General features: G+C 41.4%; 1 pseudogene across 1 annotated transcript; it reads left to right on the forward strand.

The window, feature by feature from the left end:
- Nucleotides 1-2,999: 2,999 nt before the first annotated feature.
- On the forward strand, nucleotides 3,000-3,995 carry LOC311369793 (trace amine-associated receptor 13c pseudogene; annotated as a pseudogene). Its single transcript has one exon. The product of its transcript is annotated as a trace amine-associated receptor 13c pseudogene (transcript).
- The last annotated feature ends 11,690 nt before the right edge of the window (nucleotides 3,996-15,685 follow it).

Raw genomic sequence — 15,685 nt, forward strand, 5'->3', positions numbered from 1 at the left:
AAACACGGGACAGAGACAGATGATTTGTTCAAAAGTGTTATTGTTCATAAATGTTCACACAATATTATTCTTATCATTAAAGGTGAACAGTACAAATTATTATTTTTGTTATATGATATTTTATCCAGGAAGTTTATATCAAACAAGTAGCCCTTCATACGACTCAGTACCCTTGAAGTAGCTCTAAGGTTCAAAAAGGTTGGTGACCCCTGATCTGGACCTTTCACTGCCCTTCACGGTGGTGATAGACGCATTGTGGCTGCTGCCAAAAATAGCAAGCAAAAACAACTTTGCTAACACATATGTGCAAACATATGATCATTGAGCGGGTACATAATGTCAAGCACCACGCAACATAACTTCAAGTGTTACCCTGTATCCTGTCTTGTCTGATTGTTGTTTCTCTAGCGCGAAGGGAGGTTTAACTTACAACATTTCACATCAATGTTATTTTTAAAGTACTTTTATTTTATTCCTTCATTGGGAAAATAAATAAACAAAAAGGCTATTTTCTTCATTTTTTTTTTCTTAATCTCTCGTCACTAACTTTTTTTTTTTAAACTTACCTGAACCTTAATGAGGAGATAATAAATGACAGCATGTGTTGTGTGTAGTGTGTTTTTGTAACACCTCTAAGTGGTACGGACTCCTCTGTGGCCCACACCACTTACAGAACAACAACAAGGAGCCAAAGGAATCCTTTGTGGAGAATCCCGTGTGATGCCTGGTAATTCCTTTATCTTTACGTAGACAGCAAGCAAAATACCCTTTTGACCTCTTTGTTTGCAAAAACTAATAAACATAGCTATTCTGAATGTGCTGGGAATAATGATATAAAATTCTCAATGAAAATTGTCTGAAACGATACGATTGTGATCAAGTTGTTGGCCATTTTCCACTTAATTAATCAAAATGGAGATACAGATGATCAGAGTGTGTCTGTTGGTAAACTAAGGGAGTTTGTTGAACCATTTGTGATCAGGCCATGATCCTATTGAATTAGTAAGTATCTACAGCTGTATCGTATTTGACATTTATTACGGGGTAAGTTAAAAAAACCAACTAATTATCTTCCATCCTTTTCAGAAAAAAAAGTCCAAGATAGCTCGGTAACTCACAATATGTATGTATGGTCTTTATTTCTTGGTATTGATTGATGATTGAATTTTCCAATAAAATCTCTAAATCTCTAAACCTAGGTTAGTTTGAGCCAATAAATCTCGTTATTTCCCGTTTGAAACAGAACCTGTGGTTTAAGGAGAGGGAGTCTTATAAGGCATCTGGGGTTTCTGTACCTTCCTGCACTTGACTTTCTATGTTCTTTTTTATATTTAAGTTGATTGTATTATTTTGTTGTGCAAAAAGTGAACACACAAGCAGGTCTATTGCCTTCTAAGTAGTTCATTGTCAATGTTGACGTTAGGTAGCTTTGACGCAATCTCTCTCTACTAACTTTTAATCACTTCATCCTTAATGAGGAGATAATAAGGTAAAGGTTACATCATGTTTTGTGTGAAGTGTGTTTTTGTGACACCTCTAAGCGGTACAAACTCCTCTGTGGCCCTCCCCACACAACAACAAGGAGCCAGTGGATTCCTATGAGGAGGTTCTCACGTGACCCAAGTGTTTTTCCTCTGTCCCTTCATGTGTGTGCATTATTCTGAGGGCCTTTCCTGATGAAGCCTGACCTGACCTGTCCTGACCTGATGTGCAACTCAAATGAAGCCCAGTTTGGCTGTATGGCCTGATGTCTGAACAACAAGATTAGATCATAAGGGAACAAACATATGAGTAAAGTGTGGCTGAATAAAGAAATGTAACTGAATGTGTCCCAGCTCAGCTCATTGGGTGGTTCAGCTGGACAAAGGAGTGATGTGTTAACCGGACAATCAGCTTGAGATACCTAGAAGCTGCATAGCTATGCTAACTGAAGCATGCTAGCTGTAGCCATCAAGTCCCAGAACCAGGAATACATTTTCTTAAATGGCCATGCCTTGTAGACAGCAATCAGTGACTCAGTAAAATACATTTTTTTCACCTCTGACAGTCAGAGGTGAACAAAATGTATTTTGTTCATTGTTTCTGCAAGAACGAAGAGGTCTAAGTTAGTGAGGGGGGAGGGTAAGTTAGTTAGTTCTTGCAGAAACGATGAACATAGCTATTCTGAATATGCTGTTTACACTGTCTTTCATGTCTATTCATCAGAATGGAGATGTGCATATGATCAGAGTAGGTTATGTCTGTTTGTAATGTTAGGGGGTGTGTTGAAACATGTGTGGTTAGTAGTAGTAGTAGTAGTAGTAGTAGTAGTAATAGTAGTAGTTTAGTCTTTATTATCCCCAACAGTAGTCAACACAGCCAATACACAACATGAAATAAATAAAAAAACATAAATACATACATACAGTAGATGTCATCCTGACAGTGTGTGTGCAACAGCAGCCAGGCCTACAGCTTGTTTAAAAACCCAACAGCTAAAGGAACAGATGATCACAGGTATCTATTTTATTTGGCCCTCCTATTGAAACTGTACCTCCTCCCTGATGGCAGGAGTCAAAACTCTGCACGAAGGGTTAAGGGTCTGCAGGAATGGCCTTTTCCTTCTGAGTGGCTCTAACTTGATAAACATGGCCAAGATAGGCCATGTATTATCCAACCACATACTAGATAAGTATTTTCAGGCCCCACAAATGCAATAGAAAGCACAAGGAAATGTGCTGAATAAATACTAATAATACTATTACTGAAACAAAGAAACAAATGGAAACAAAGACAATGAGGCAAAGAGGGAGGGGAGGGGAGTGGAGGAGGGTAAGTTATTGTGTGTTCCGATAAGGGAGGGGTTGATGTGTGTCACAGGGAGTTAGAGATATAAATCGTTGTACTGATGAGGGATTCAGCCAAAGACGCTGCCAGGTCTTCACTCCTGGTCTCGGCTGGCCTCTGTTCCTATCTCCTGCACATTGGCTCCCGTACCTCCTGGCTCCCTATCCTCACCCATGTCTCCCCTACTGAGGAGCCCGCTGGCTGGGGTGGGGGTGGACCTCTGCTACCCCCTGCTGCTCAACACCTCCTGCAGGCGGACACTGCGCACCCACTCCCAGGCCAGCCTCCTGTACGTCCTGCTCTTCTCCCTGGCGCTTCTCACCGTGCTGCTGAACCTGCTCGTCATCGTCTCCATCTCCCACTTCCGCCAGCTGCACACCCCCACCAACCTGGTGCTGCTGTCCCTGGCCTGCTCCGACCTGCTCATCGGCCTGTTGGTGATGCCCATGGAGGCCCATTCCTTCATCAGCTCCTGCTGGTTCCTGGGATCCTGGGTCTGCAACGTGTTCTACACCCTGAGCTTGATGTTGACCTCGGCGTCTGTTGGGAGCATCCTGCTCATATCGTTGGACCGCTACGTGGCCATCTGCCAGCCGCTACGCTACACCAGCAAGGTGACTAAGGGCCGGATGCAGCTGACGTTGGGCCTGTGCTGGTCCTGCTCCGTCCTCTACAACTGCAACACCATGCAGGGCAGCCTGCGAGAGCCGGGCAGGGACAGCTCGTGCCACGGGGAGTGTGTGGTGTTGTTGGACGTGGTGTTCAGTGTGATGGACCTGCTGGTCACCTTCTTTGCGCCCGTGTCCGGTGTAATTGCGCTGTACCTCAGAGTGTTCGCCGCAGCGCTGTCCCAGACGCAGAAGATGAGGTCGTCCCGAGTGGCGGCGACGGCGGCCAGGAGGTCAGAGCTGAAGGCTGCGATGACACTGGGCGTGGTGGTGGTGTTCTTCCTCGTGTGTTTCAGTCCCTCTTGCTTGATGGCGTTCACAGGGCAGGACTTGTCAATCATCAATACAGCATGGACCGGGGCGCTCTGGCTGCTGTATTTCAACTCCTGCCTGAACCCTCTGATTTACGCCTTCTTCTACCCCTGGTTCAGGAAGGCCATCAGACTCATCGTCACCCTGCAGATACTGCAGCCTGGCTCCAGCCATGCCACCATATTCTAGGATGCACTGAGAGATTGGATCAGCAGTCTTCATTAATTAATTGCTTGCATATTATTTCTCTGTTTCATGCAGTGTAACAGATGATTTATGAACTGAAAATTCATTTAAATAAACCTTAAATATCAGGATAAACATAACAATCAAATATAAAGTGTATGACAAATCTAGACACGGTACATCATGTATCAATAGAATCGTGAATCGGTCAATTAATTAACAGAAATACATTACCATGAACTTTAATGAATAGTAGTTAGATATTATAAATAAGAAAATATCTTACAATACAGGCATTACAATTACTATAATCAGATGTGAATATTTTTTCAAGTTTCCTAAATTAATAAGTTTAATTTGTCTGTACTGCATTAATAACATGTGCAATGAATATTATACAATTAATTTTTAACATTGAATGTATATCTTCAATGAAGTTGAAAACATTTTGAGTGGTGGGCATTGTATAAATTTCTAGAGTTGTATCTTCTTTGACATTTATTACTGGCTTAGTTAAAAAAAGTTAATTAAGTTTAAAAAAAAAAAGTCATTATCTTTCTTCCTTTTAGATAGAAACATCGCTAGCTCAGTAACTCATAGAGACATATGCTCTTTATTTCGATGTGTTGAATGACGTTTGAGCTGTCCGATAAAATGTCTAAACCTAGGTTAGTTTGAGCCAATTAAAACAAAGAAATGTTCATACAATTGGATTATTCCTCTCGTTATTTTCCATTTTAAATGGAACCTGTGGTTTTTGAGGGGAGGGTCTTTTAAGGCACCTGGGGTTTCTGTCTCTCTCCTGCACTTGACTTTCTATCTTCACATTACATTTTATTGTGTTATTTTATTGTGCAATAAACAAACACAAAAGGAGGTATAGGTCTCTTTTATCTGATCTCTAGAATAACCTTTTTCACTTCATCCTTAATGAAGAGTTAATAATGATCTTCTAATAAATATAAATAAAGCACTTCTAAGTGCTTCAAACACACTATTGGGGCACAAAATGACTTGGAAGTCAGATAGAGAGGTGTAATCAGGGCATTATGGTCTAATAAAATGATAGAAGGCTATGGCCCAACAGGAAGTGATGAAATTATGAGTGATACCTAGGGGTCAAGGAAACTCAGGAGTGAACTACAGCCTAAATGAAGCGACTCAGAAAGCATCATCAAATGTGGCAGGTAAATGCATTGGAAATAAAAGTCATTGCAATAAATGAATCTAAATTCATTGGAAGGAGAGGGAAACCTGGCCTTGACTTGTCTTGACCTATCCAGCAGGGGGTGCCATGGGATCGCTGTGTGAAAATGGCAAGACTTTGAAAAAAGGGGGCTGTGCACATTGAGCCCATCCCTAAACCTAACCATAAACGGCAGACCCCCCCACCCAGGGCCATGTTGTGTTGTGGTAGTCCCGGTCAGGCTCTGGAACAAGGTTGTCAAATTACAAAGGCCCCCCGACAAACCAATGCAGTGACCAGCACACAAACCATTATAAGCCTGCTTAACCTAATCTAATGAACACAGATACCGTAGGACCATTATTAAGAATAAAAACACTGTTTTATTCATAGACAGTAACTGTCTAACAGTTTTCAAACAGTTCTACCAGTATCAGAGGTATACTTATTGTGCCAAGTCAGACATCAAAGTCCAACAAAATCTATTTCCATTCCAATAATGTCCATACAATGGCCCATGAACGTGCCCATGAACGAGTCCACTCGTTTGGTTTATTTTTTTGGTGTAGGCTTTATTTCTAAATCTCTGAGGCCCGGTGGGTAAGTAATTATGTTACTGGGTCGCGGAGCATTGGCCACCAGGCCGCAGAGATTCAGAAATAAAGCCTACAGCTATTTAACATTCAATAATTTTCGAAGACACAATATTCAGTGTGGCTGGCATTGTAAGTATCTAGAGTTGTATCGTATTTGACTTTAATTACTGGGTTAGTTAAAAAAACAAGTAATTATCTTCCATCCTTTTCAGAAAAAGTCCAAGATAGCTCAGTAACTCAGAGACTTTATGCTCTTTATTTCTGGGTGTTGAATAACGTTTCAGTTGTCCAATAAAATGTCTAAACCTTGGTTAGTTTGAGCCAATGAATTTATAGAATTATTCATAACATGAGAACAATGATTAATTCTCTCATTATTTCCCTTTTAAAACAGAACCTGTGGTTTAAGGAGAGGGAGTCTTATAAGGCATCTGGGGTTTGTGTCCCTGTCCTGCTCTTGACTTTCTACTTTAACAGCCAAGAAGGGCTATTGCCTTCTCAGTAGTTCATTGTCAATGTTGACATTAGGTAACTTTGACACAATCTCTCTCTACTAACTTTTAATCACTTCATCCTTAATGAGATAATAAGGTAAAGGTTACATTGTGTGTTGTGTTAAGCGTGTTTTTGTGACACCTCTAAGCGGTACAAACTCCTCTGTGGCCCTCCCCACAGAACAACAAGGAGCCAGTGGATTCCTATGAGGAGGTTCTCAAGTGATGCAAATGAATTCCTCTCTGTCTAGTCATGTGTGTGCATTATTCTGAGTGACTAGAATAAGCCTGACCTGATGTTCAACTCAAATGAGGCACAGTTTGGAAGTATGGCCCGATGTATAAAAAACATGATTAGATCATAAGGCAACAAACATATGAGTAAAGTGTGGCTGAACAAACTAATACATCTGAATGTGTCCCAGCTCATTGGGCGACTCAGATGGACAAAGAGTGTTCTTCACCTAGAAGCTACATAGCTATGCTAGCTGTAAGCTGTAGCCACCAAGTCCCAGAACCAGGATCATATTTTCTTGAATGGCCATGGCTTGTAGACAGCAAGCAGCAACTCAGTAAAATGAAAAATGTCACCTCTGACCTCTTAGTTCAGGCAGAAACAATGAAACACCCCTCAAGGAAAGTAGATCTTTCCTTGAGAACTTTGCAGAAAGCCGTCATTAATGCAATCAGGATAAACATAATGATAAAATGTTAAGTGGAGGACAAGTCTTCATACGTTACATCCTCATCAATTCAATCATTAATCAGTCGATTAACACATCAGAATTATTTCACCATACACTTTGATGAATAGAAAATGTATAGAAGAAAGGCATTATAATTATTATCATCAGATATGCATGTTTTAAGTATCAAAAATTAATCGATTTGTATAGTTTGATTTGTGTGTATTGCATAAATAACATCTGCAACTAGGAAATGCATTTCCTGCAGAAAATGCGATGAGTGCAAGTGAGGTTGAAATTATGTTTTAGTAAAGCCACATAGTTTAAGACGTAAACAAATATTCAATCACTTAAATCAAGTGAAAACATTTGAACAGTCTTAACGGAGTAAACTATGTAAACATGCACACCATTTAAAAAATACATAATGGTTTGAAACAATTAAAGTAAAGAGATAAACAAATAGTGATCAAGTTTGAATACATTTGAGATAAAAAATAGAATAGCTGAGCTTGTGTGTGTGTGTAACTTGGAAAGGTTTGTTATTGACCTTATTCCTTCAAATCTACTTAATTGAAATAAACTGACAAAATGATGAGGTTTCCATATGGCATATCATTTGTGTAGATAGCATGTGTTGCCAGAACAGATTGGCAATTTCCAGCCCAACTATAGACTTAAAACCGCCCAATCAACCAAAACCCCACAAAAAACGTATATTGCCAGAAAACCAATTAATCATATACTTCTGCAATGGCAAATACACAAATACACACCTAAATGCAACCTAATTATTAACTATGACGTTATGTGGTATACAAGGAACCTCTCATCTATCTATCACACACACAAGCCTCACAATGTATGCATAAACAGTACGTTTACATGCACAGCTTAATCCAATTAAAGCCATAGTTTGACTATGCTCCACAATTGGACAACTGCAATTGTCTGGATATACATGGCGGTGAGTAAATCGATTAATTGGCCGAAGCGTGTCATGCCCCGGTACGATAGGTGGCACTGTGCCCATTTCAACTAGTGACAATAGAGCCACCGGTTGACCTCTTTACGTCACCAGAAACAACAAACTCAGGTGGCATTCGAGAAAGATGTTTTCAGTAGACAGCTGTCAGTTCACTTCGGGTCCATAACATTTCTCAAACGCTCCATTGTTCCGACCTCTCGGACGTATGCGGAGTCCAGCCGGAGGAGCTGACCCTGCCAGCGGAGGAGTCTGCATACGACGAGAGGTTGGAATAATGTAGCGTCGGAGAAATGATATGGACCCGAAGTGAACTGACAGCTGTCTGCTGAAACATCACTTTCTCCTCCATGTTCGTTTCAATCTGGACTTCAGAGAGTCAAAGCCAAAGTTAATTTCCCCCAATTCCTTTTCTCCCATGGGTGAGATAAACCCCACTAGTAGTCTTTACTTGTTGTGGAAGTACCAGAGAGTCTGAGAACCCGACGCAGTCCGTAAGATTCATAATATCAGAGAATACCCCCGTCAGTTGGGCCACAGCGCAATGAATGAATAAAGATTGTAGTTATTTTACAACCTTGTTGATGAGAAACATTTAGAAAAACATGTACTTTTAATTCAGCCTTGGGTGAAATCGAAGCATAGTGTGTAGTGAATGCATGTTGATGATGATGATACACTCCTTATAGGGGGTAACTACATTGGCACGACACCGGCTTCCTCCATCTTCTGTGCCAGCTTTTAAAATAAATCGCCAACCCGAAGTGAGGTGACAGCTGTCTGCTGAAAACATCTTTCTCCCACTGGAACAGCCCCTCCGCCGCCCGTCCGTATACGGCATTCCCCGCTGCGGTGCAATGAATGAATAAAGATTGTAAACACGTCGGGAGAAAGAAACATTTATTTTGACAGATGTGCCCGAAGTTACTACTTTACAACATCGTTGATGACCCACATTTAGAAAAACATGTAATTTTAATTCAGCCTTGGGTGAAATCGAAGCGTAGTGTCTGTGTGCTTCCACCGCTTAATGTGCTTAATGAATGCAAGGTACCCAGTCGAGGTCCTTAGAGACGCTCTCCTCTTTATGACGGCACAAACAGCCAGCCTAACAGGTGACCAGTCGAGGTCCTTAGAGACGCTCTCCTCATTATGATGGCACAAACAGCCAGCCTAACAGGTGACCAGTCGAGGTCGTTAGAGACGCTCTCCTCATTATGACTGCACAAACAGCCAGCCTAACAGGTGACCAGTCGAGGTCCTTAGAGACGCTCTCCTCATTATGACTGCACAAACAGCCAGCCTAACAGGTGACCAGTCGAGGTCGTTAGAGACGCTCTCCTCATTATGACTGCACAAACAGCCAGCCTAACAGGTGACCAGTCGAGGTCCTTAGAGACGCTCTCCTCATTATGACGGCACAAACCCAGCCAGCCTTACCAACAGAACTCCAAGGCAATATAAGCAGGAGGACAGAACCAGATTCTGCTCAATTGTTCTTGGACCTTGTGAGCCACAGGTAGGCAAATATCCTCAAATGGTAGAATTATTTTCAGATTTAATAGTTTTTGATATTTCAATATCCTTTAAGTTATAATTGTGGTATCATGTTCTGTTGTGGGCCTAGACCTGTAGTAGTGTGTGTGTGTGCGTGAAAGTTGTAGAAATGTAGAACTCTCGTTGCAGCTCTCTGGTGCTCCCTGCTGGCAGTCTCACTATACTGTCCGCATGTTTCACAAAAAGAGTTTGGAGAGAAGTTGTCAGTCTCTGAATGTTGCTTAAGTTCTCCCAAACAGTTGGCGGTAAAGATTAAATAAAATATTCTCATTTGAATGAGTGTAAACAGTATATTTTCAACTATTATTATTGTGGGTTCAAGGGTGATATTTATACCTCTTCTCAAAGGTGGAGGTCCTTTTGAAAGGTGCGGTTCTATAATACACACAGACACCCACACACTAACATTACAATACACAGCCATAATAGATCCATACACAAGTCCAGTATATGGTGGGAAAAGGGGATATGATAAGCATAGTATGGATTAAACTATACTGAAAGGCCACCGCTATCCATTCAATTTAAATAACAGAATCTCGTTGGAATAATTGTAAGCATTGCGTTTCCCTATACATGGTTAAATTGCAAATGGTCAATGTCACTACTTAACTTGTTAATTCAGAAAAGCAGAGCAGAGTTTATTTTCTCAAGTGAATGCATTACGTTTCCCTAATAAACTCACACTGGTGTGTCTGAATAAACCGGTGACCAGTCAAGGTCCTTACAGACGCTCTCCTCATTATGACGTCACAAACCCAGCCAGCCTAACAGGTCACTAGTCAAGGTTCTTAGAGACGTTCTCCTCATTATGACGTCACAAACTCAGCCAGCCTAACAGGTCACTAATCAAGGTTCTTAGAGATGCTCTCCTCATTATGACGGCACAAAGAAAACATGAATTTTATTGATTCAACTATTCTGAAAGGCCACCGCTATACGGCAATTCACTATGACGTCACACTATGTTCTTCCGGGTGGCAAAAGCCGATGCATTCTCCGTTGGCACCACTAGTAAACAAACCCTTCCACGATCGAAAAAACAGAGTAAATGGCTTGAATTAATGATTTTCTTCTTGCAGGGTGCTACGGGACGTCTCATTAATATATATATATATATAATATATTATATTATATTAATATAGTTTTCGTCATCGTTTCAACTTCAGATCAACAACAATGTTTTGTTGACTGTGTGACAGTCTTTATTGTTATTTATTTATTATTATTTATTATTATTATTTGTGTTTACAGCCGGCTGGATGGCTTCAGGTCAGTGGTAGCCGCTCGTTCTGCCACCCGGAAGTGTCGTTACGGCTATTGTTTACTAACATTCTGAAATTCCGTATACATTCAATTTAAATAACAGAATCTCGTTGGAATATTTGTAAACAGTGTTTTCCTACACATGTTTAAATTATAAATGGTCAATGTCAATTTACATCGTCGACACGCGGACAGGTGTATTCTCTCAGGAGGAGTGGCATTTTGTTTCCTTTTGTTTTAAACAGTGAGAGAGACACGTTGAAACGCAAATCTGATATCAGCATGGTGGAAGCAAAACGACAGCAAACCTGGAGAACAGAGTTATTTGAACACTTAAAAGTATTCAGTTTTTTTTTTTATAACAAAAACTGATTGGAATAAATGTAAACAGTGCCTTTACAAAAACGAACTTTGACAGTTAATAGGTGATATTTATACTTATATTCTTGGGTGGAGGTCCTCTCAAAGGGTGCTGTTCTGTAATACAAACATACACCCACACACTAACATTACAATACACAGCCATAATATATCCATACACAAGTCCAGTATATGGTGGGAAAAAAGAATCTTGTTGGAATAATTGTAAACAGTGCATTTCCCTATACATGTTTAAATTGCAAATGGTCAATGTCACTACTTAACTCGTTAATTCAGAAAAGCAGAGCAGAGTTTATTTTCTCTTTTCGCCATTTTCATAGTTTCTCCTCTCCTCTCTCATGTCGATATATTTAAACACACCTGCAGGTAGAAAATGAAACTATACATTAAAAGAGAAAATAAAATCCAAATCCTTCCTGGTGTTATTTATTTATTTATTTTGTGCGATAGTTCTTAGTACCTGTGCTGTAGAGATGAAGGTCAGGTTCATAAGCAATAAAAGAAGAAGTAAAGGAAATAAAGCATCTTACTGTAGAGGATGAAGCTGGTTTGACAGTGTCTGTGGTCGGCCTGGTTGTGATTCTTTGTTGAACAAACACAAGACGCACACTAATGTTGAAGTACTTCCTTTTTCTACACCAATCAACAAGACATGGGGGATGGGTTGGTGGTATCACTGGGATGATCTCAAATAATGACTGTGGCAGAAATGGCCTTGGGGCAGGGGTGGACAGTAATAAAGTACATTTACTTGAGTACTGAACTTAAGTACATTTTTCGAGTACCTATACTTTCCTTGACTATACATTTTTTTGGAAATGTATGACTTTTACTCCACTACATTTGGAATACAAATAATGTACTTTTTACTCCACTACACTCTCTCTCACCTCCAGAGCATCATGGCCATATCTGAAATCCATGTTTCGATCTTTGAAATGAAGAACAATTCCTAACGTTTAATATGTTTGCCCTGTTTACCATGCCCAAACTTCCCAGTCCAACCTGAGAAAGCTGTCATTTCTACAGGCTTTGAAGCATATTCTACAAGCTTTTTATTTCACAGTTTCTACAAGCAGGTCAGAGCATTCAGAAGGTTGTTTCAGAGTCCTGAGGTTCTGTAAATGCTTTGTGGCAACAATACAACAATGTGTTGACATTAGAAAGAAAATGCACTTTTGAATACTGAAGTATTTTTAAAAGCAGTAGTACTCCAGTACTACAACTCAAGCAAAAATTTGACTGAACAACTTTAACCTGTATTGGAATAATATTTGACCATGAGGATATGGAGGCCGTTTGTAAACTTTAGTTGCAAATTTTTTTTTTTTTACCCAGATTTAGCAAATAAACATCCCTCCAAACTGCACTATAATTTTCATGTCACTTTTTCACACATATAAAATTAGAATTATATGTTAAAGGTCCCATGGCATGAAAATTTCACTTTATGAGGTTTTATAACATTAAGTTGAGTTCCCCTAGCCTTCCTATGGTCCCCCAGTAGCTAAAAATTGCATTAGGTGTAAACCGAGAAGTAGGTATCTTGCTCCGCCTTTGAAAAAAGGATCGCTGAAACGCTTCAATTTGGCTTCCGGCCCCATATGTCATCATATGAGGCCAGGTTACCTCCCCTTTCTCTGCTTGGCCCGCCCAGAGAATTTGGCCTGCCAATGAGACAATGAGCTAGGACCGTGCGAGCGCCACATGTGTGTGTGTGTGTGTGAATACTGTGGTAACCCGGTCCACAAGAGTCTAGAGAACTCACAGCAAGTACCACGCAGAGGATTCCAAATAGCCGTAGGCGGCGTTTATTCACAGGTATTAGAGATAACAGGTAACACATCAACCAGACTATGTTCTCCGTGAGACTCAAGTTGGGTGTGCTGTCGTTCCTTCTGCTGGGTCGTCGTCTCTGCTCTCCCCTGAGCTGAGTTCCCGGTCGGCTTTTAAGATGTCCGCCTGGTCGTTTCCCCCCTCCGGCCAGGTGTCCTCCATCAGGCTGATTGCGTCGAGTGAAGATGTGCTCACTGCCGCCGGCTAGTGGATGGCGGTGGTACACCCCGTCCACCACTAGCCCACGGTTCCTCCTGGTGGGGAGCGGGTTACCACAATACACACACTGTAACGCAAGTGTTCTTTGTTATTTGGATAACCGTTCTGCTGTTGGTGTTATGGCGCATAACACACAACACAATAAAGCAAGCTTGCATAAAGCTCCCATTTGGTGAAAAGACTAGACTGTGTCGGGTTGGTTGAGAAGGAATTGGGAACTGCAACATGGAGGAGAAAAGGATTGTTGCCCAGGATTGTCCGTCGGAGCCCCGCTGTAGCGGGCAGAGGGGCTGGGCGGGCAGTGTTCAGTGGGCAGTAGGGCTGACCGATAAATCGTATTTTCATCGTCATCGCGATATGAACATGCGCGGTTAACACATCGCAAAAGATGCCTGAAACGCGATGAATAAGAAAAATCATTTTATTTACACGCGCCATGCATTCACACTCAGCATGCGAACATTTGACCTATCAGATGGAGCCCTGGATACATGCGCCATGCATTCACACCATTTGGCCAATCAAATGAAGCCCCAGATGTTCCCCGGTCGCGACTATGTTTTTCGTAGGCGGAATCCGGAAAAAGTTCCGCCTCAAGCGCGGTTCTATGGCGCTGTTGCTATTATGACGGAGAGATAAATGAGCTTTGAGCTTTGATAAATGAGCTTTTTGAGAGTGGCATCTCCCATCCCCTTTAAGAGCCAGCGCATTTTGACTTGGCGAGTTGATATTTTGACAGCACGTTTGCATTCTCCGCTGAGACAGATGCATGACCACGTGAATTTCAAACTTCAAATGGCTCAGTTTATGGCCAAATAATATACATAATTAACACATGGAATAGCGTTTTCTTCTCCAACTTCAGAAACACTGATTCGTCATGTAAATTGCGGCAAAGACAACTTAAAACATATGATATGCGGACGCGGTCCTCGATGGCCGCAACTGTGGGTCTATTTAATGATATGCGGCAATACATTAACAAACATCGTTTGTTACCAGTATTGTATACATTATCGTTATCGACTTGTGTTCATAATATGCATGTGTCCCCCTGTTAATATACATCGCCATGGACTGCATTATGCGTTCCGTGTTTAATTTGCGTGTGTTTAGACAGATGGGCGCGCACACACACGCGCACCAAGCATCACCCGCATTCATTCATTCTTTTAAACACTCACTCGCGATAAAACTGTTTTCTCACGATCAAATACTCATCAATCATAAAAGTAATGGGCTTGTACACGATGTCTGGGTCAAGAACATGTGTTTGCTGTACGGTGTTTGCAGATGCATTGATTTAAAAGTAGGCCTACTACAACTTACCGCTGTATCAGCTGTTCTTTCCCAAATCATTTAACCAATCATTTACCCTAAAACTAGATTTTGTTTTGGAAGCCTGGAATATAGGCCTACTTTGCTCGAATGTAGTATTGTTATTAGGCTATTATTATTTTAACGCATGGCATAGCCTACTATACTTCATTCATGCAGCCCTATGGAAAAAAAATGTTTCCACAATCCACACGCTATTTCTATGCAGTTTCACACATATTAATAATCTTTGACATCATAATATTTAAATCAGGTTAATAGTTTGCATGTTTGTGCTGTGTATAGCCTACGTGTGTGTAAGCGTAGGCTAGTTCCGACCTGCCATGGCACGTCAAAATAGCAACAACAACTGTGCTATCCGCTATAGACCAGGTATTTTTCCGTCAGTGGCGCAATTGCATTGGCGCATTTTTTAGATCACTAAAATAGCACCAAGTATAATTTGCGCCGGAACACGCCCCTGCTTTTCGCCGCACAAGTGTAGTGGTGCCTGGTTGCTGCGGGGGGGAATCAGCTTTGCGCCGGGTGCAAACTAGCAACGACACATGCGTCGGTGTAGAAAGTCAATTGCACCGGGCGCAAGATAGGGCCCTTCTTCTGTTTGGCGCACATGGCTAATTTGCATACGCGCACAGGACTGGCTGGCTCCGCTTGGCAAAAAATATAACATATTCGTGAATAAATGTTTATATAATGTTAATATTTTTTTTTTTGGACGAAATTTGAGACCCCCTTCAAATTTTGCTTTTGAGGCTTTCAGAGGGTCTCATGGGTTAATCGGAGGGGCCCAGTTTATTTATCGCAAGTCATATCGTCATCGCAATATTGAACAATGGTATCGCACATCGCAGATTTTCCTCATATCGTGCAGGCCTAGTGGGCAGCGGGGCTCCGACGGACTGCTGCCACAGTAGCGGGCAGCGGGGCTGGGCGGGCAGCAGGGCTCTGGCGGGAGACAACCCCGGGCAACGGGCAGCATTCAGCGGGGCTCCGATGGACAATCCTGGGCAACAATCCCCTTCTCTTCCATTTCGCGGTTCAGTCTGTACTTAATATTGACGTGGAAGTGGAAGAACCAGAGGCATCTGAGAACCCGACACAGTCGTTTGAGATTCATAATATCATCTGTTTGGATGATATTCATAATAT

Source organism: Micromesistius poutassou, assembly GCF_964030765.1.
Source record: "Micromesistius poutassou genome assembly, chromosome: 24".
Lineage (NCBI taxonomy): Eukaryota > Metazoa > Chordata > Actinopteri > Gadiformes > Gadidae > Micromesistius > Micromesistius poutassou.